General features: G+C 39.2%; 1 pseudogene; it reads left to right on the top strand.

Annotated features, from left to right (window-relative positions):
- The first annotated feature begins 13,410 nt into the window (after positions 1-13,410).
- Positions 13,411-17,518, top strand: part of LOC124520461 (40S ribosomal protein S5-like) — a 55,044-nt pseudogene continuing 50,936 nt past the window's right edge.

Here is a 17,518-nt window from a genome sequence, read left to right as displayed (position 1 = left end):
TGATGAGTCTACATCACCTTATGGGTAGTGGCCAGTTGGTTGGCTTGCTACTTTCAGGTAATGTAAAAGACCAAAACTGCAAGATTAGTAACAAGAAGGTCTGGGGAAAAGGTGTGTGCGTAGATTTCTTGGATTTTGTAGTACATTTTGGATAATATGTAGTATGTATTTTGTACTACATAAATGCCCACAGGAAGTCATCCACTCTGGAAGGGGTTTTTAGCATGATGAAATCATCCATACTGTGGATGTCAGCCCCTTTCCCAAGATATACTGATACTTTTCCTGTGTCTCCTTATTCAGTCTTGGCAGGAAGAAACCCATGCACGAGCACAAATACATGACTTAAGCCCCACCAAGCCTGATCCAGGTACTGAAACAACTGAATTCCTATCTTGACAACAGTGGATTCTAATATTAAAACCAAAAATAATAAAACCAATGGCTAGTTAATACATTGGATACCTTCCATCATGAGATGACAGTAATTTGTATTCTTGGGAATAGATATTTGAGAGTCCTATTCTGGATAACGATGACTGCCTACCATACTCTGTCAGAACAACCATTTGTGGACTTACAGAATACCACTGTCATCATCTCAGCGTCCTATATAGTATCTCTTCCAAGTAAGAAACTATATGGGAAATCAAATAAAACAAAGCTTTTGTATATGCAATGTGTTTTTCTTATCAGTAATCCTTCATCCATAAATGTATAGTTCAATAGAATTGTAGAAATCATACACAGCTTCCTTCCCTGCTGCCAAGGCTACCATTTAAAGCTTACTTACAGCATTGGCTAGAAGAAAACACCCTCAAGTATTAATGTTGTCTTACATGGAGTAATATGTAATTTAAACCAACAACCAGCCCATGGTATCATTTCCCTCAAAGCCAGAATACATGGGTCTGGGAATAAAGAAGCAGAAGTAGAAGGGACCAATCTCACTGCTATGTCACATAACTCACTTAGAGGATTTCTAAATTCCAGTGATTATATTTCTTAAGAAAATAATGTTTCCCTTAGGGAGAATAGCAACACTTCTATTAACTTACAAGCAAGAAAATACCCTGGTCATTTGGGTTCCTCTGCTACTGCACTGACAGAGAAGTGATGACTACAGGGGCTTGATTTCATTTACTAAGAAGAAATTAGGTTGCTTCTACCCAATGGAGAAAATAAGTAATCTATTAGTAATCAATGAAGTCATTAGGGTAACTTTATCACTCTCTTGACAATGGTCCTAGTCAATGGAAAAGACAGCTCAATGAAGATAGAATATTGGGGAATAAACATTTAGGTCTCTGTACAAAAGATTTATCCACAGGGTTCACAGAGAACAGGGGTAACATGGACTGTGGTCTGAAAAGGAAATCGTGATTATATATGTTTATGCATAACTTATTATATTATTTCTTCTACCTTACCCCTTACGATATCTTTTCTTTTGAAAACTAGTGCTGATGATTTATATGCATTTATAAGGATTCAGTATGACAAGATGGGCATCACTGCCACCAGAACTAAGACAACATTGAGAAAAGGGTTTCCTAAATTACAAAATCAAGGAGTTACTCACTCTCAAGGGTGTGCATGTTAGGGTATATAGTTATATATACCCTATATATACTATATAGGGTATATATTCTATATATACTATATAGAATTATAGTTCCTGCTGTGTCTTTCCTGATACATGTCCAGTGCTTAACTTCTATAATAGACTGATCATATTCTTTGTCTCCTTACATGTATTTGAGCTCTTGAAGATAATTCTATCTTTTTTTTTAAAGCTCACAATCTTTTTTTATTTTAAAAATTGTTAAATGTTTTTATTTATTTTTGAGACAGAGAGAGACAGAGCATGAGCAGGGGAGGGGCAGAGAGAGATGTAGACACAGAATCTGAAGCAGGCTCTAGGCTCTGAGCTGTCAGCACAGAGCCTCACTTGGGGCTCGAACCCACGGATGGTGAGATCATGACCTGAACTGAAGTTGGATGCTTAACCGACTGAGCCACCCAGACGCCCCAAGATAACTCTATCTTGTTTAACACTATATTCTGAAGACTTTTAGCACATTGTAGATGCTAACTAGAAGTTTGTTTAATGGAAGCATGTTGTCTCACAGGTAAATTTTTGTTTTATTTTGATTTTTGTATTTTTACACAGGTTTTTATTACACAATGTTCATAAACCAAGACCAATACTACTGTATTCTTTCATTCTTGTCAGGGGATGGGAAACATTGCGGGTGATAAATTAATAAGCCAAACATTTTAAGCTAAGGTGTAGACAAAATATTACAGAAGGGCCATATAAAAAAAGAAGGTATAGAGTGGGAAATGCAGATAGTAAAACTTAGTTTTCAGAACTAAATCTCTTATTTACTAGCTCTGAGAACTGAGATAACTTATTTGATCTCACTGAGTGTCAGGGTCTCCTATTTGTAAAATAGTGTATGATATCTACAATATAGACCTTACAGAGCCATTATAAAGATTTAAAATTAAGTTAAAAGTATAGGTGAAAATAACATGTAAGCTTTAACATGATATAAAATTGTAAAAGATTCCTAGTTAGCAACTTCACTGCTTTTCTAACTTATCTAAATGAGTGATTTTCTCTGTGTATGTGTGTGTGTGTGTGTGTATTTTATTTTTGAGAGTGAGAAACAGAATGTGAGCGAGAGAGGGGCAGAGAGAGAGGGAGAAAGAATCCGAAGTAGGCTCCAGGCTCCAAGCTGTCAGAAGAGCCAGACTTGGGACTTGAATGCACCAACTGTGAGATCATGACATGACCCGAAGTTGGACGCTTAACTGAACTACCCAGGTGCCCCTACATGAGTGCTTTTCTACCACTAATCACAGATTATCCAGTATGATAGATAATTCTATGTATTTCAATCTTATCTTTGTAATGTTTCCTGCTGTCAGTGGAGATTGAATCTTATTTCTCTTCTCTCTCTCTTCCTCCATCCCTCATTAGCTCCCTCCCTCTTCCATGTTCTCCTTCCTTCCATTCTTCCTTTCTTCCTTCCTCTCTCTCTATCCTTCTTCTTTCCTTCTTTCCTCTTCTTCTCCTGCTCCCTTTTCTTTTCCTCTTTCCCCACTTCCTCCATCTCCTTCTTCCTCTCCTCCTCCTCTTCCTTCTCCTTGTCCTCATTCTCCTTCTTTCTTCTTCTTCTTCTTCTCCTCCTCCTCCTCATCCTCCTCCTCTTCCTTCTTGTCCTCCTCCTCCTCTTCCTTCTTCTTCTTCTTCTTCTTCTTCTTCTTCTTCTTCTTCTTCTTCTTCCCTTCTCACTCTCCCTCTCCACCTCTCCTCCTCAGCCTCCTCCTCTTATCATCTTCCCTTAGAACTTACCACAAGGGCTCAATAATGTCTATTTAATTAAATAATATTACTTATTGCCAACTCATTTAGTGTTTTCCTGCCAAGATTTGTACATATTTTTTACCTAACAAGTTATGATCCAGCAAATTTTTTAAATTATAGAACATAAACAATAAAACCAAACATGTGCAATGGAGTTGATAAGACATGGCATTAAACTATATTTTTTGTGGTCTCAAGAGGTAAGCTTGAGGGCATACACACTAAGATTTTGTGTAAGAAGAGAACTAGATTGAACAAAGAATGGGATGAGTGAGGTAAACTGGCCCAACACAACTAAATGTGAGGGCAGGGAAGTGGAGTGTGGCGCTGTCCATGGTTCTGGCCATGTATTAAACTTGGGAAACAAATAATTCCTGTCCAGTTTCTCCCAAAAGTTCCTAGTCAGCTAGAGATGAAACCACAAATGGAAGACAAGAGTTATTAACCAGATAAAATGGGTAGATACTGTCAGTGATGCAAGGTATTGATTCCCTAGTTTATAAATGAGGGAAAGCTAAGTAAAATAAAAAGAAATATTGTTATTTTATCATCATATTAAGAAATCCAAGGTTACTGAGCAAGAAACCACAAAATAATATTATTTGAATGTGAAACAACTATAGAATAAGAAATATGTGAACCAAGAAAATAATACCTGTGTTTGTGTTAACAAAACCCAGCCTGCCTGATACCAAGACTGAAGTTACAACATCAATGATAAGTTTTTCTTTGTTTTTATTTTCTATCTTGATTTTTTAAAGTTATGTTTTCTATCATATTGCAGAATATATTAAATCATGACTTATGTTTTATAATATTTGCCAGTGATTTTTATTTAGTTTGATAATTTTGTCATATTCTTAATATCTATAATTCCTTATAAATCTATAACTTATTTATATTTGCATGGAGTATATCAGGAATCCTGGCTTTTCTTCTTCCACCTCCTGCCTGATGCTCTGTGAGCATTGCTATCAATAAATTGTCCTGCTTCCAGCATCTATTATTTTCAACCACAGGCAAGAAAGCAAAAGGTCATCTTCAACTTCTCCTTCCATTGGTTTCTTGCAATCATTTCAGCTACATATATCTCTTCTATTGGATATAGGTTACATTCTTTACAAGGAAAAGAATGTCCAACTTAATTTGGTCTAGATCTGTATTACATTCTTATCAGTCACTACTCTGATCAAACAACTCTACTCTACTTATGGTTCCAAAAACATCCATACCTTTCATATCTCCAGCTCTTTCTTTGCTGATGCTGTTTTCTATGTTCATGATCTCCTGCCTGGTTTTCTCCAATCAAAAGTCTGTTCTTGGGGCACCTTGGTGGCTCAGTTGGTTAAGTGTCTGACTCTTGATTTTGACTCAGGTCATGATTTCAAGGGTCGTGAGATACAGCCCCACATAAGGCTTTCTAATAAATAAATAAATAAATAAATAAATAAACATTAAAAAGTCTGTTCATTCTCTAAACACATCAAAATATCTCAAAAGATACCAATCAGAAACACTCTTTCATTGATAATTCCACTACATTGTGAACGTTTTTGGATAGACTGGAGAATTACAGCATGTAATACGGACTGATGTACACTGGGAGGAAGAATGAACCACGGAATTAAAAAGATTTGACTTTCAAATAAATATTCATTTATTCAGCAAATACTTACTAAAGTCCTATCAGGTCTGGACACATTCATAAGCATTGGAACAAATGGAAAGAATAGAAAGTCTTTGCTTACAAAGAACCAAATCCCTAGTCAGAGGTGGTAGACAATAATCAAGTAAATAAAAAAAATACATTTAATATTTGCAGATAATGAAAATATTATGAATATAATAAGCCTGAATTATAGCTTAGAGAAAGGTAATTAGAGAAGGCTTCCTTGAGAAAAAAATCCCTCTCTCTCTCTCTCTCTCTCTCTCTCTCTGTCACTTCCCCTCCCTGCCTCCCTCCCTCCGTCTCTTTGGGAACCTGAATATTATGAAGGAGCCAATGATGCAAAGATTATAGATGATGATGAGAAAGACAAGGAAGAGAAGGAGGATAACAATTATAATAACCGGCATTGATTAAACCCTTATGTCTTGTAGCCACTTATTTAAAATAACACAGTTCTATGAACTGGGTACTAACACTATCTCCATTTTGCAAATGAGAGAGAAAATAGGTTTACAAAGACTGAAAATTCAACGTCAGTTAAAAAGCACAATAAGACTCTTTAAAAAGCTATTTAGTCTCAGGATGCCCATAGGGCCAGACGAAGGAGTTAATGTCCTAGTCCTCCTATGTTTCTCATTTATAACCAAGATCTTTATAAACAATCGTTGACAGGTGATCTTAGCATAAAGGATAAAAATAGGAAATAAATGCAAAGATATCAACAAGCATTCAAGGTATAAATATTATTATAAATTACTTAAGGTTGGATCTACATATCCTTTTAAAAGTACATATCCTTTTATATGCAAAAAAGGACTTAAGTGCATGTACAGAAAAATAGAATTAAATAAGAAAACAAAAATAATTAAATAAAAGGTTAGACTGAAGAAGTTTATAATAATGGATCCAATAAAGCAAGATATTTAAGTAATAAATTGAAATTTAAAAGAAGGGATAATGCATAGCAAAATAAAAGGCACAGTCAGGAAGGAGTAGGGTGTGTGTGCGTGAACAGCTTTTTTACATGTTGTGCATTTTAAAGAATTATCTGTCTGAACTTGATGGTGCTACACCATCAATAAATGGTGCTACACAGATAACCTTAGCAGAATTTTTTTTTTTAAGTTTTCTATCAGTCTTGAATATTACTGTCCTAAACCTAAGGAAAGTTATTTTCAAATCCTAAAGTGTCCCAAGGTTTCTTTTTAAAGAATTGCTTCTCCTGTGAGTCATTACCCAAGGATTCCATTTCTCAGCAAGTCCTTTAGCCCAGTTTCTCAGTCTCTGGTGGCTATTACTTATGTTTAACAGTTACGTGATTGATGAACAGATATATTTTTGAGATTTTCTTGCATAGTCTTAAAAGTTGTTGAAAACAAAGTGTTATCTTTTTCATTTGTTAGTTTTTCTTTTTATTTTGAGAGAGAAAGCACAAAATAGGGGCAAGAGGGAGAGAAGACAAAGAATCCCAAGCAGGCTCCCCGCAGTCTGCACAGAGCCCAATAGGGAGCTCAATCTCTTAAACTATGAGATCATGACCTGAGCCCAGATAAAGAGTTGGATGCTTCACCAACTGAACCACCCAGGTGCCGAATTTTTTTTAATTGAATTGCTTTGAGGTGTTTTTTGTTTGTGTAACTTTTCTTCTCAATTTTGAACAATTGGTTTAAAATCATGCAAAACCATCATGATCTTGTAGTCCACTTTCATATCAAAACGTAAACATAGTTCAGCGCATTATGCTTTATTATGCCCCCCAGGATGGAAAAATCCAGAATAAACAAAATTACTTGACATTTCAAAGTCAGAATTATATAGTAATTCCACCGACTGATGTGGCTGTTGGCCCATGTGATTGAACAGAGCTGAAAATCTTAAATTGATCATGTGTTAAGTGGTACCTTTGACTATCATGCTTTCCACATATAGTAGGAATATACTTTATCCCCAGTTTGTTCCCATCCAGAAAGCAAAATCAAATACCTTTAGATTTGTCACTCTATTTCTGAATCTACCATGTCAGAAATAGATACAGAGATAGTTTAAGGAAAGGAAAGAGCCACAGTCTTTAGCTGCAAAGATTGAGATTTTTGAGTTCAAGAAGCACTCAAAACAATGCACAGAAAGGCTGATATTAAAGAGGATTGTAGGAAACAACATTAACATTTGTACTAAGGGTGTCCCATGGCTTCGCCTATACCAGCCAGACTAGACTGGAATATGTGGCAAGAACAAATGACCATCAAATCTCAATATTTAAAATAACAAACATGTGTTTCTTACTCACACTGACTACACTGCACATCAACATGGGGGGGATGTGGAATCACTCAAAATCTTGGGCCAATAAGCAGCCACCATCTCAAACATTACTGGTAAACAAACTGGATAGAAAGAAAGAGCTGGAGGGTCTTGCACTAATAATCGAATCATTGTCCCTCCATTGGCCAAAGATATTTATTTATTCCCACCTAAATTCAAAGGCAACAGAAGTTCTATTCTTTCATGTACCCAAAAAGAAGAGAGCCAAAAATATCCAGAAAATAGAACTAGACCCTGCCACAGCTTCCATGCTTTGCTTTTGTGAACACTCCATTTTTACCTATAAATAAACTGCTCCTCTGATTTGAATTAAAGCTTTTGTGTGGCAGCACTCATTCCGCAAATGAAAGGAAGTGGTCTTTCTTTGTTAACATTTATATTTAGCAACGCAATATAAGACATCTTTGCTAGCACTCTTGTCTTTATTTTCTATTCTATCCAGAGTCTGATCCAATTATCAATGATATTAGCAGAACCAAAAAGAAAAAGACCAGCTTTTGTAATTATATAAAGCTTACCCCTTGGTTTTCACTGCTGCCTGCCATCAATCTGCACAATGACATACATTTAGGGAGAAAAGGGGAATTTAGTCTTTGTCCTGAGACGTGACATTGCAGTATTCCCTGAGTCCCAGGAACAACTTCCTCTTGTACTACATGAACTTCTCTGGGGCTGGCTGTGTTGGGTGGTGGGATGAAGGTTAACAGAGCCCGAATTTGGGGGCACCTGGGTAGCTCAGTTAGTAAAGCACCTGACTTGTGATTTCAGCTCAGGTCATGATCTCATAGTCATGAGATGGAGCCCCATGTCAGGCTCATGTTGACAGTGTGGAGCCTGCTTGGGATTCTCTCTCTCCCTCTCTCTGCCCTCTCACCCCTTCTAAATAAATAAATAAATAAATAAACCATTAGAAAAAAGAGGGCCTGAATTTCATTCCTGACTGTATCACTTCCTAGCTATAAAATCTTGAGCAAAAGGGTTTACCTTTCTGCGTCTTCTCTTTCTGCAAAGTCACAACAAACACCATGTTCCATGCGTACAAGACTTGCAATTCATCTCTTTCTTCCTTCCTTTCTTCCTTAACTTGCCTCCAACTACCATTGTACTTTACATGTTTTCATTGTATTTTTAACTTTATCATAGTAATTTAGGCATATGTACAGATGATATTACATTGGACCAGAAGTAAATTCTGCTACTTATGATAGCATATGGCAATCCTGTATCAGATACTGTACCAAATGGGAATCCACTCACCAAATGAGGAAACTGAGAATCTCCAAAGTAGGCAGATAACACCTGTTCTAGGCTACCTCACAAGGTGGTTGGGATGATGAAATTTGATAGTATAAGCCATATTTTTTGGCCATATTTTTGCCATGTATTTTTTGGCATAGCACTAGTACATGGTAAAGTGCGGTCTCGTTACACATTATAAAACTCTTGAAGGCAGGATCTGTGTCTGTTTTGTTTTTTCCTTCACAACGGCAAATCCAATGCCTGACAATGGTAGGAGCTCAAGGAATGGTTGTTACCTTTACACCAAACCCTAAGAGCCCTTTCCCATGATCAAGAAGACCTATGAGATGAAGATACATACAACCATGTTTTAACTGTCTCCACACTGATAAGGATTACAGTGAGCCAATGTGACTGAAGGAAATAGAAATCTTTAGTCACATACACACTTGTGGTCAAATTTTAGCTCTGCCCATAAAATCCAAGTGTCCTTGAGTAACACGATCTGATTTCAGGTTTAGAAGAGTGAATTAAAACATGTATATAAAATTCTTTGCATAGCCCCTTGCACATAATAGGACATCAGTAATAGTGGAATTCATCGTTTACACAGTTATTTCAAAATTGCTTAATATATGAAAAAAAGGATTAATATAAAGCATTGAAATAAGGTATTCATAAATGATGACACAGCCACAAGTATAACTGTATTGGAATTAGTGATTATTTCCTATCTTCCTGACCCAGGATATCTATATTCTTGCATTTGCTATGTAAGTATTGATAGCTTTTATATATTTATCTCAGGCAGTTGAGGAGAAAGATTTATATAATTGTCATAGCCGAAATATAGTCATAGAGATTAAGGAAACTACTTCTAGGACCACCTGACTTCCATTAACCAAGAAAAGCTCAAACAGGAAAGAGAGAAAGCCTCACTTTTGAGGCGTCCACTTCGTAGTGACCTGTGGAAATTCATTCTAGAGAGAACACTTCTGTATTAACTTGTTTCAGGTCTGTCTAAAAATCTGTATCACCTACATTCTCCCTTGATTTTCCCTTTAGTGAGTCCTCTCCCTTCTCAAAGAGACACAGTACCTACAAAGGGTGGGATACAAGTGCTAAAGGTATTTCGGGTCAGGCCTTTGCATGGCGGCAAGCATTGCACTGAAGTCCTCTATCCAACATCCAAATCACACTTTTCTAAACAAAACTATTTCTTTCCAGTTACCTTTATGTCTTTGTTGATTTTGTTGGCTGACAATGGAGAACATTGAGCATTGAGGTGTGAGGACACAAGCATTAGGTCAGAACTCACGAGGGGGTGACTTTGCCCTGCCTTCAGTGCGGGGACTAGATCTAGTCCCCAGTGCAAATTTTCCTGGAGCAGCTCCTCCATTTGTGTCCAGATGAGAGGAGGTTTTAATAAAGACCCAAGATTCAGGTGGCCTAGGGGCAAGCGCAGAGATTCTGGAGTCAGTGGGCCCCTGCTTCAATCCCAATTTTGCCCATCACTATGTTAATGACTTTGGAAAAGTCACCCAACTTCTGTAAACGATCGGGCCATAACCTTGTTAAGGGGGGTGTCTTTGTCTGACTTATTACCAACTCTCTCTAAATTTTGTGCTTTTCCTGAAATAGAACAGTGCCAGTTAGCTACTTTTTGACATAGTAAATGAGTAAGTGAACCTCATTTTTTCTCTCCGTGATGTGGATCAATATGTACCCCTTCTGTATAGGAAACAAGAGGGGTGAGAGGTACTGTGTAAGGCACCCTGAACAAGGGAGAAGAAAGAAGGATGCGGCTCTGTGCTAGATGTGAAGCTTGCAAGTTGAAGCAGTGGTGATTCTTCCGGCAGAGCAGTGGATTATAAACTGTAGGCTTAGTGTTCCTCCACATAGCAATGAAACTTCAATTTTATCATCTTTAAAGTGGGGCTAATAATAACAGCTTTGTTGCGAGTTAATTATGGTAATTTAAGAAAAAGAGAATTCTGGCAAAGTTACTTGAATTCATGACTATACAAACACGTAGTGAGCTCTCAATATTACCATCATGCCATGCTTCAAGACTGTCCCAGAAGGCAGTCTCACCCACTGGCTCCCTGAAGGAATTGCCTCCACTAGAGAGGGCACCTGCCCAAACTCACATCACCTTCCTGGGGCTGTCTGCACCCATGACTACTCAATATGACGGTATGAACTGGACTTGGGACCCTTCACTCTCAACTTGGGGCAACTCTGCAGGGTCATCCCAGCCTCAGAAGGTTGGCTCAGGCTTCTGATGGGACTGTGTCACTAACCATCTTCTCCCTCTGCCAAATTCTGCTTCCGTCCCTACTTGCCATAGGTGTGGGCCCTAACAGCACACCTGATAAAATCTCCTGTATCTAATCTCCACCTCAGTCTGCTTCTTGGGGGATCCAATGTAGGGCATCGTTATACTGCCAAGGTGCCCATCACTTTTACATCAGCCGCCAGCAGAAACCAGGTTTAGAAAATGCAAACCTCACCCAAGGCCGACGGAATCAGCCACTTACCCTCACGTTCTGCTTTCTGGCCTATTCCCTACATCTTTGTACCTTGGGAACTGCCTTCCCTCCTGCTTCCAATCCACAACACAGCACTTAGACATGATTCTGGACCAACCATGTTGAAGTTTATTCATTTATTTCTGTTCCTGTCCCCACAGTTTGTTGCTACGAATATAATAGAAAAAAAGTGTTCATTAATGAAATAGCCATGTATACAGTGAGTCGCTATACACACGTCACTGCGCTAACACGAGCATTCATCTTGATCTATTGTATCAGTGCCCTGTTGGTTAGACTTTCAGGGAGTGCCGGACTGGTATAAATGCATCCATCGCTTTGTTGTCGTAGTCCCAGCTTGAAGAATACGACGCAGAATAATTGCGCAGGAATGGCAACATTTCCAAACAATTTCATTAAATTGATGGAGGTTATAAGACCCATCTCGGAAAAGGTCCAAATTCTCCCGTAAAACCGCTGATGGTCCAGAAGGTGGCCGTTAAATCGGTTAACAATTAAAGAAAAGACAAACTCAAAATACCCTATTGCATTTCAAGAGTGAATAATTTGATTAGCAAAAAAGCCAGAAGAACACTTGGACAATGAACAAAATAATATATATTTTGCAAAACAGTACTTTCTTTAAGGTCAGGCTATGAAGGACTATTGGAAAGTGAAGGATAGATTGTCCTGATGCCATACGTTTATAATAAAAACCATGCACCCACCACCAAAACGATGAAATCCACTTGATCCATTTTTTTTTGTTCATTCTAAGAATTAGATCACAATTACATTTTAGCTAATATTGTTAAATAGAAGATAAAATGAACTGGGGCACCTGGGTGGCTCAGTCGGTTGGGCGTCCGACTTCACCTCAGGTCATGATCTCATGGTTTGGGAGTTCGAGCCCTGCGACAGCCTCTTTGCGGACAGCTCGGAGCCTGGAGCCTGCTTCTGATTCTGTGTCTCCCTCTCTCTCTGCCCCTCCCCCACTTGTGCTCTGTCTCTATCAAAAATAAATAAATGTAAAAAAAATTTTTTTAGAAGAAGGTAAAATGAACTTATTTTTTTATAATTGTTAAGTTTCATTTGTCATACATTATCCCAGTCAAACTGATTTTTTAATTTTCTCCAAAATATGTGTCCCATTTTTGTGGATTCACTTTAAGTGGTCTTATCTCAGTGTGAAAGTGTCCTGAGATAATGAGGCCTTCCCCACCTGCTGCCCTGGAGATGACTTCTGACCTCCCTGGAATGTCCCTGTCCCTACTTCACCTGTGGCCCCTACCTTACTTCTATTTATGGACTCCGTGCACCTTTCCACCTGGGTACACAGCATCCTAATAACCCCAGACCCTGACTATCAATGCTCCTCTCAGCAAATGAAGCTGGGCACCAAGATCTAGATCTCCCCTTTTAAGAATAAGCAAAGGACATCATTATTTTCATAAACATGAATAAATTGCAGAAGTATATCATTGAAATACACATACATACATAGGAACCCTCATGTATATACATGTACCTGCCTTCCTATGTGTACACATGTATGTATATACATAAAAAACCAAAAATCACTGCTATTTTTAACATTTAAGAATTTGTCATAGAGATGCATTCGCATGGGTATGTGAAAATGTTATAGCTTACAAATTTAATGAATGTAATCAAAGTGGTTTTACTTCCTCCAAATCCTGGGCTTTACATAACAAGACTAAATGACTATAGTAACTGTGGGAACGTGGGAGTTACCAGAGTTGGCTAGAAAAATATTCTGCCAGCAAGATCTTGCTTGCATGACAAACAACCAGAACATCCATCAAATTAAAATCATGTTTGAAGCGAAATCCTATTTGCATGACAAACAGCAGAGCATCCGTCAGAACAAACACCAGTGTTTAGGACTTGGTAAAAATTCCGCAGGAAGAAAAAGCAGCAAAGGACAACGAGTACCAAATTAGGGCTGAAAAATGGAAGCCAGAGGCACAAGACTTTTGCATAGAACGAGCCCTGTCTACAAGTTTCAGCAAAAAGCACACAAAAGAGGTTTTGTTTCTTTTTTATTATTATTATCACTTTTTATAAAATGAGGACAAGGTCCACCCAAAAAGAGAGAGGGAAAGGAAAGGTGAGGGAGAGAGAAAGAGAGGAGGTGGGAGGGAGAGAGAAAGAGAGGAGGTGGGAGGAAGAGAGAAAGCGAAAGATGAAAGGCGGAAGAGGAGAGAGAGAGAGAGAGAGATGTTCTTCTTTCCATGGAAAGAGAATGGAGCATGAAGGCATGGGGTCTGAAGGGAGATAACCGCGCAGCCCAGCAGCCAGCAGCTAAAGGGTTTGGCAGACTGCGAGAGCAGGTGTGCTTGGCTGTAAAACAAGCATTGCCTGCCAGGCCCTGGCATCTTCCCAGACTCATGTGTACCACACAGGCATGTGGGGCATAAATAGCGACAGGACAGGAAACGCAAGGCTAGAATCAGGGCGGGAAGCAGAACCCAGCCTTCTCGCACATCCTCAGGCTCTCTCGGACCCTCTCCTCCGAGTGCATTTCATCCACACCTGGGCTCAATTTGAGGGCGTGTTGTTTATTGTCCCGGTGAGAACGTGAGCTCTAGATTCGGGCAGAAGGGAGCCCGTTATTCACCAGCTCTATGGCATTGGTCGTATTGGGTCTTGGTGTTCTCATCTAAAAATGAGGGCCAGGGTAGATTTCGGAGAGAATTGGAAGAAAGAAAAGATGTGCGAGCATGCGCGGTACGCCTTGCTGAGCACCTGGCAGGCCACGCCCCTTCCCTCCGTTATTGTGGGGACACTTTTCCCTCCTCTGTCTAGGAAGGGTCGTGGCTGCCGAAGTTAGAGCCCACCCATCTTGTAAAAAAAAAGACTCCCGAACTGCATTTCCTTCTTCTTACCTATGAAGTTAGTGTTTATTACTGGGAGGCAGGTGGAGTGAAGAATTCTGCAGGAGGGGCTTGGAACCAGGAGCCAGGAGAGCTGGAAATTACTTGTCTATGCCCTTGGGCACTAACATAACCTTGAAGAGATGCCATGACTGTACTTGAGCATCCTCAACTCTGTTTTGGGGATTCTCCAGAGATCGAGAACTGGTTTTACTATATGCTGTGTAACTATAATATATAATATATGTTCTGTAACTATACTTGATTTTTGAACTGCATGGGTTTTTGTTGTTTTGATAAATACAGCACAATACTAATCATGTATTTTCTCTTTCCTATGATGTTCATGATAACATTTTCTTTTCTCTAGTTTACTTTACCATAAGGATACTGCACATAATACATACAACACACAAAATACGTGTTAACTGTTTCGGTTATCAGTACAGCTTCTGGTCAACAGTTGGCCAATAGTAGTTACGTTTTTCAGGAGTCAAAAGTTATCATATAACTATAGTAATATAGTGATTAATTTATATTAATATATGATTAATCATGAATGTACAATTTAAGTAATGATTAACACACAATTATATACCTTAATATAATTATTTTAAGACAGATATATAAGTATAATTTTTCTAGTACATTACAGTTATATGGCTTCATTCCATGATTATAGTATATATTATATACAAGTATACATATATCACTATATATGTAACTAGAATGTAATTATTTATATATAATTATGATGAGATATATATTTTTCATGTGTGTTATATATAGATACATATTGTAAAGAATTGGTTCACGTAAAATGGTGGCTGAGAAGTCCCGAGATCTGCAGTCAGCAAGCTGGAGACTGACAATTCATGAGACTGAGTTCTAGTTCAAGCCTGGAGGCCTGAGAAACAGGAAAGCCAATGGTGTAAGTTCTAGTCCAAAGGCCAACAGGCTTGAGAACCAAAAATGGATATTTTAGTTCAAGTCCAAAAGCAGGAAAAAAACTGATGTCCCATCTCCAAAGAGAGTCAAGTGGACTTACCTGGAACTTTGAGATCAATCTTTTTCTTCTATTTAGGCTTTCAACTGATTAGCTGGGGCCCACCCACACTGGGAGGGCAATCTGCTTCCCTCAGTTACTGATTCAAATGTTAATCTCATCCAAAAGCACCTTCACAGACACACCCAGAATAACATTCGATTACGTGTTTGGGCACCATGTGGCCCACTCAAGTTGGCACACGGAATTAACCATCACATCAACCATACCTTTCTTGAAAAGAAAGGAGGAGGAGAAGGGTAAGTAGAGCCCAGAAATACAGAATTGAAAACTCAAGAAATCCAGGTTTCTTCATATTTAGCATCTTCCAGGAAACAAGATGAAATAGCTAGATTCTATGAATTTTAGGAGACACGGAGGAAGATGGTACCTTATCACATCATGAAGAGAACGCATGATTTCTAAGGAGAATGAAATCCTTAATAATGCATAGAAATAGCGTTACTATTTAAATATGCATCTACCATGAGCCAGGCATCTTACATGCATTATCTTACTACTCCTCACATTAACCCTCAGAGCTGGGCTTCATTAAGACCATATCAGGTAGGGGCAGAGGCTGAGAGGGGTTAAGTAACATGTCCAAGGTCACTTAGCTAGTCGGTGACAATGCTGGGATTTTCTTATCCCCAAACTTCTGCTCCTTCTAAATTGTCCTTTTGTTCCCTGCTGGACACACTGTGCCCTGGTGCCTAGGACACTGCCTGGCATGTAGCAGGGACCCAACAACTATCTGCGGAATGAGTAATGAGAGACGCCCAGACAACCTACCTTCTCCTGCCATTGTTTTTACCAGACCTCTCTCACCGGAAAGCCTGGTGGACCCCACCCACCTATCCACATTGCCCTGTTCCTGAGTCAATCAGTCCTAAATAGAGAAAGAAGACAATTCTTCACCTCCACTGCTTCAGATGAGGAGGACTGAATACTTCCTTTCCACAGATTGTGTTTTCTCTATGATAGAAAAGGACCCTGGAAATTTTGGTGCCTCAAATTCATCTCCCCGTAGAGCACTACAAAATCATCCACACACGTTCTCTGGTGCTCCTTTCTGAAGAAGCACACCACACACTATTAGGTACTCGGATTCATGATACACAGTAACGATGTGCCATCACGTGGGTCTGATTTTGCATTCTGATCCGATTTGGCCACTTCGGGCTTATGAATCGGGGCAAAGAAACCACATTTTTAGCGTGTTTCCCCTTCCGTAAATTCTGTATGATTTTCCCCGGCATGTAGGGATGCTATGGGCATTTAATGTACTAATTCAGACAAAGTACTTAGCACAGTACCTGGCTTATGGGTAAGGAGGATGAAGGATGACGTATTAGGTATTATTACTGCCCAACCTCAACCTCCAGTTTTATTCGACAGTAGACTGTGTGTCCCAATGGAGAGAAACCCCCAGTGCTAATACTATCCGAAATGCTACCTGAGTCGGGTACGGTTTCTGGCCTCTGCACTAGAATGGCTGCCCTTGCCAGGGCCCATTTCCCCAGTTGAGTTGGTTTTCCCCACCTCATCCCCCTCTTCATGGCTTCTTATGCTCGGTGACGCAACAAAGTACTCAACTCCTGTGGCTCCCCCAACTCACTGCCCACACTGTCTGCCAGCCTTCGAAGCCGTCTTCTCCAAATTTAAAGATGTGTCACTTTCTCTTTTAAAAAGTTCCCTTTTATTTGGATTAACAGCCCCATCGTCCTGTTTGCCACTTCCGACGTGATTCCAATAAATAGAAACCAGAACATTTGGAAATTGCCTCGAGCCCTCTCTATGCTAGTCTCACTTGGAAATCTCCAGCAGCTGCGTGTTTTCCTAACGACCTTCAGTTGCTCAGAGAATGTATAATTCATTCCCCACCTATCTTCACTAATCCCACTTTCCTAAAATAAATATTAACTGAACTTATCTGCTAAAACAAGCCCAAATCAAGTCTCTTATCAAATGAACTCAGAGGCAGAACAAAAAGCTGAGAATCTGGTGGAGAGGTAATTGTCTTTATTGGGAAGGCAGATCTAAAACTCCCTCTGGCCTGCCGTTGCATTCAATCCTGTTCGGCAAACCTTTATTGAACACTCTCTATGCAGGCAGCAACAGGGCTGGAGAGCACAGAAAATTGGATTCAGAGTTAGAAGGCCTGATATCAGAGGAATTGGATCCGAATTCCATCTTTACTCTTGACCAATTGTGAACATCATGAAAATCGCTCTGAGGCTCATTTGCAGTAGAATAGTAACACGATTCCTATTACCGGAATCCCTCAACACCTCTCCCCACCTCCTAACACACACAACTTTCAGCAAAGTCTCCCTGGATTTGTCGGGGATAAGACAGTGAGTGTCTTGTCAAATATTAGAAAAGAATATTGACTTCCTGATGCATGGATGGATCATGGGAGTAGAAGTTGCAATATCT

The sequence above is a fragment of the Lynx rufus genome, unplaced genomic scaffold, assembly GCF_022079265.1.
Source record: "Lynx rufus isolate CCGP_SWC_20201006 ecotype Redwood Valley unplaced genomic scaffold, mLynRuf1.p SCAF_3, whole genome shotgun sequence".
Lineage (NCBI taxonomy): Eukaryota > Metazoa > Chordata > Mammalia > Carnivora > Felidae > Lynx > Lynx rufus.
The sequence above is the reverse complement of the archived record's forward strand: the minus strand, read 5'-3'. Positions and strand labels throughout refer to the sequence as shown.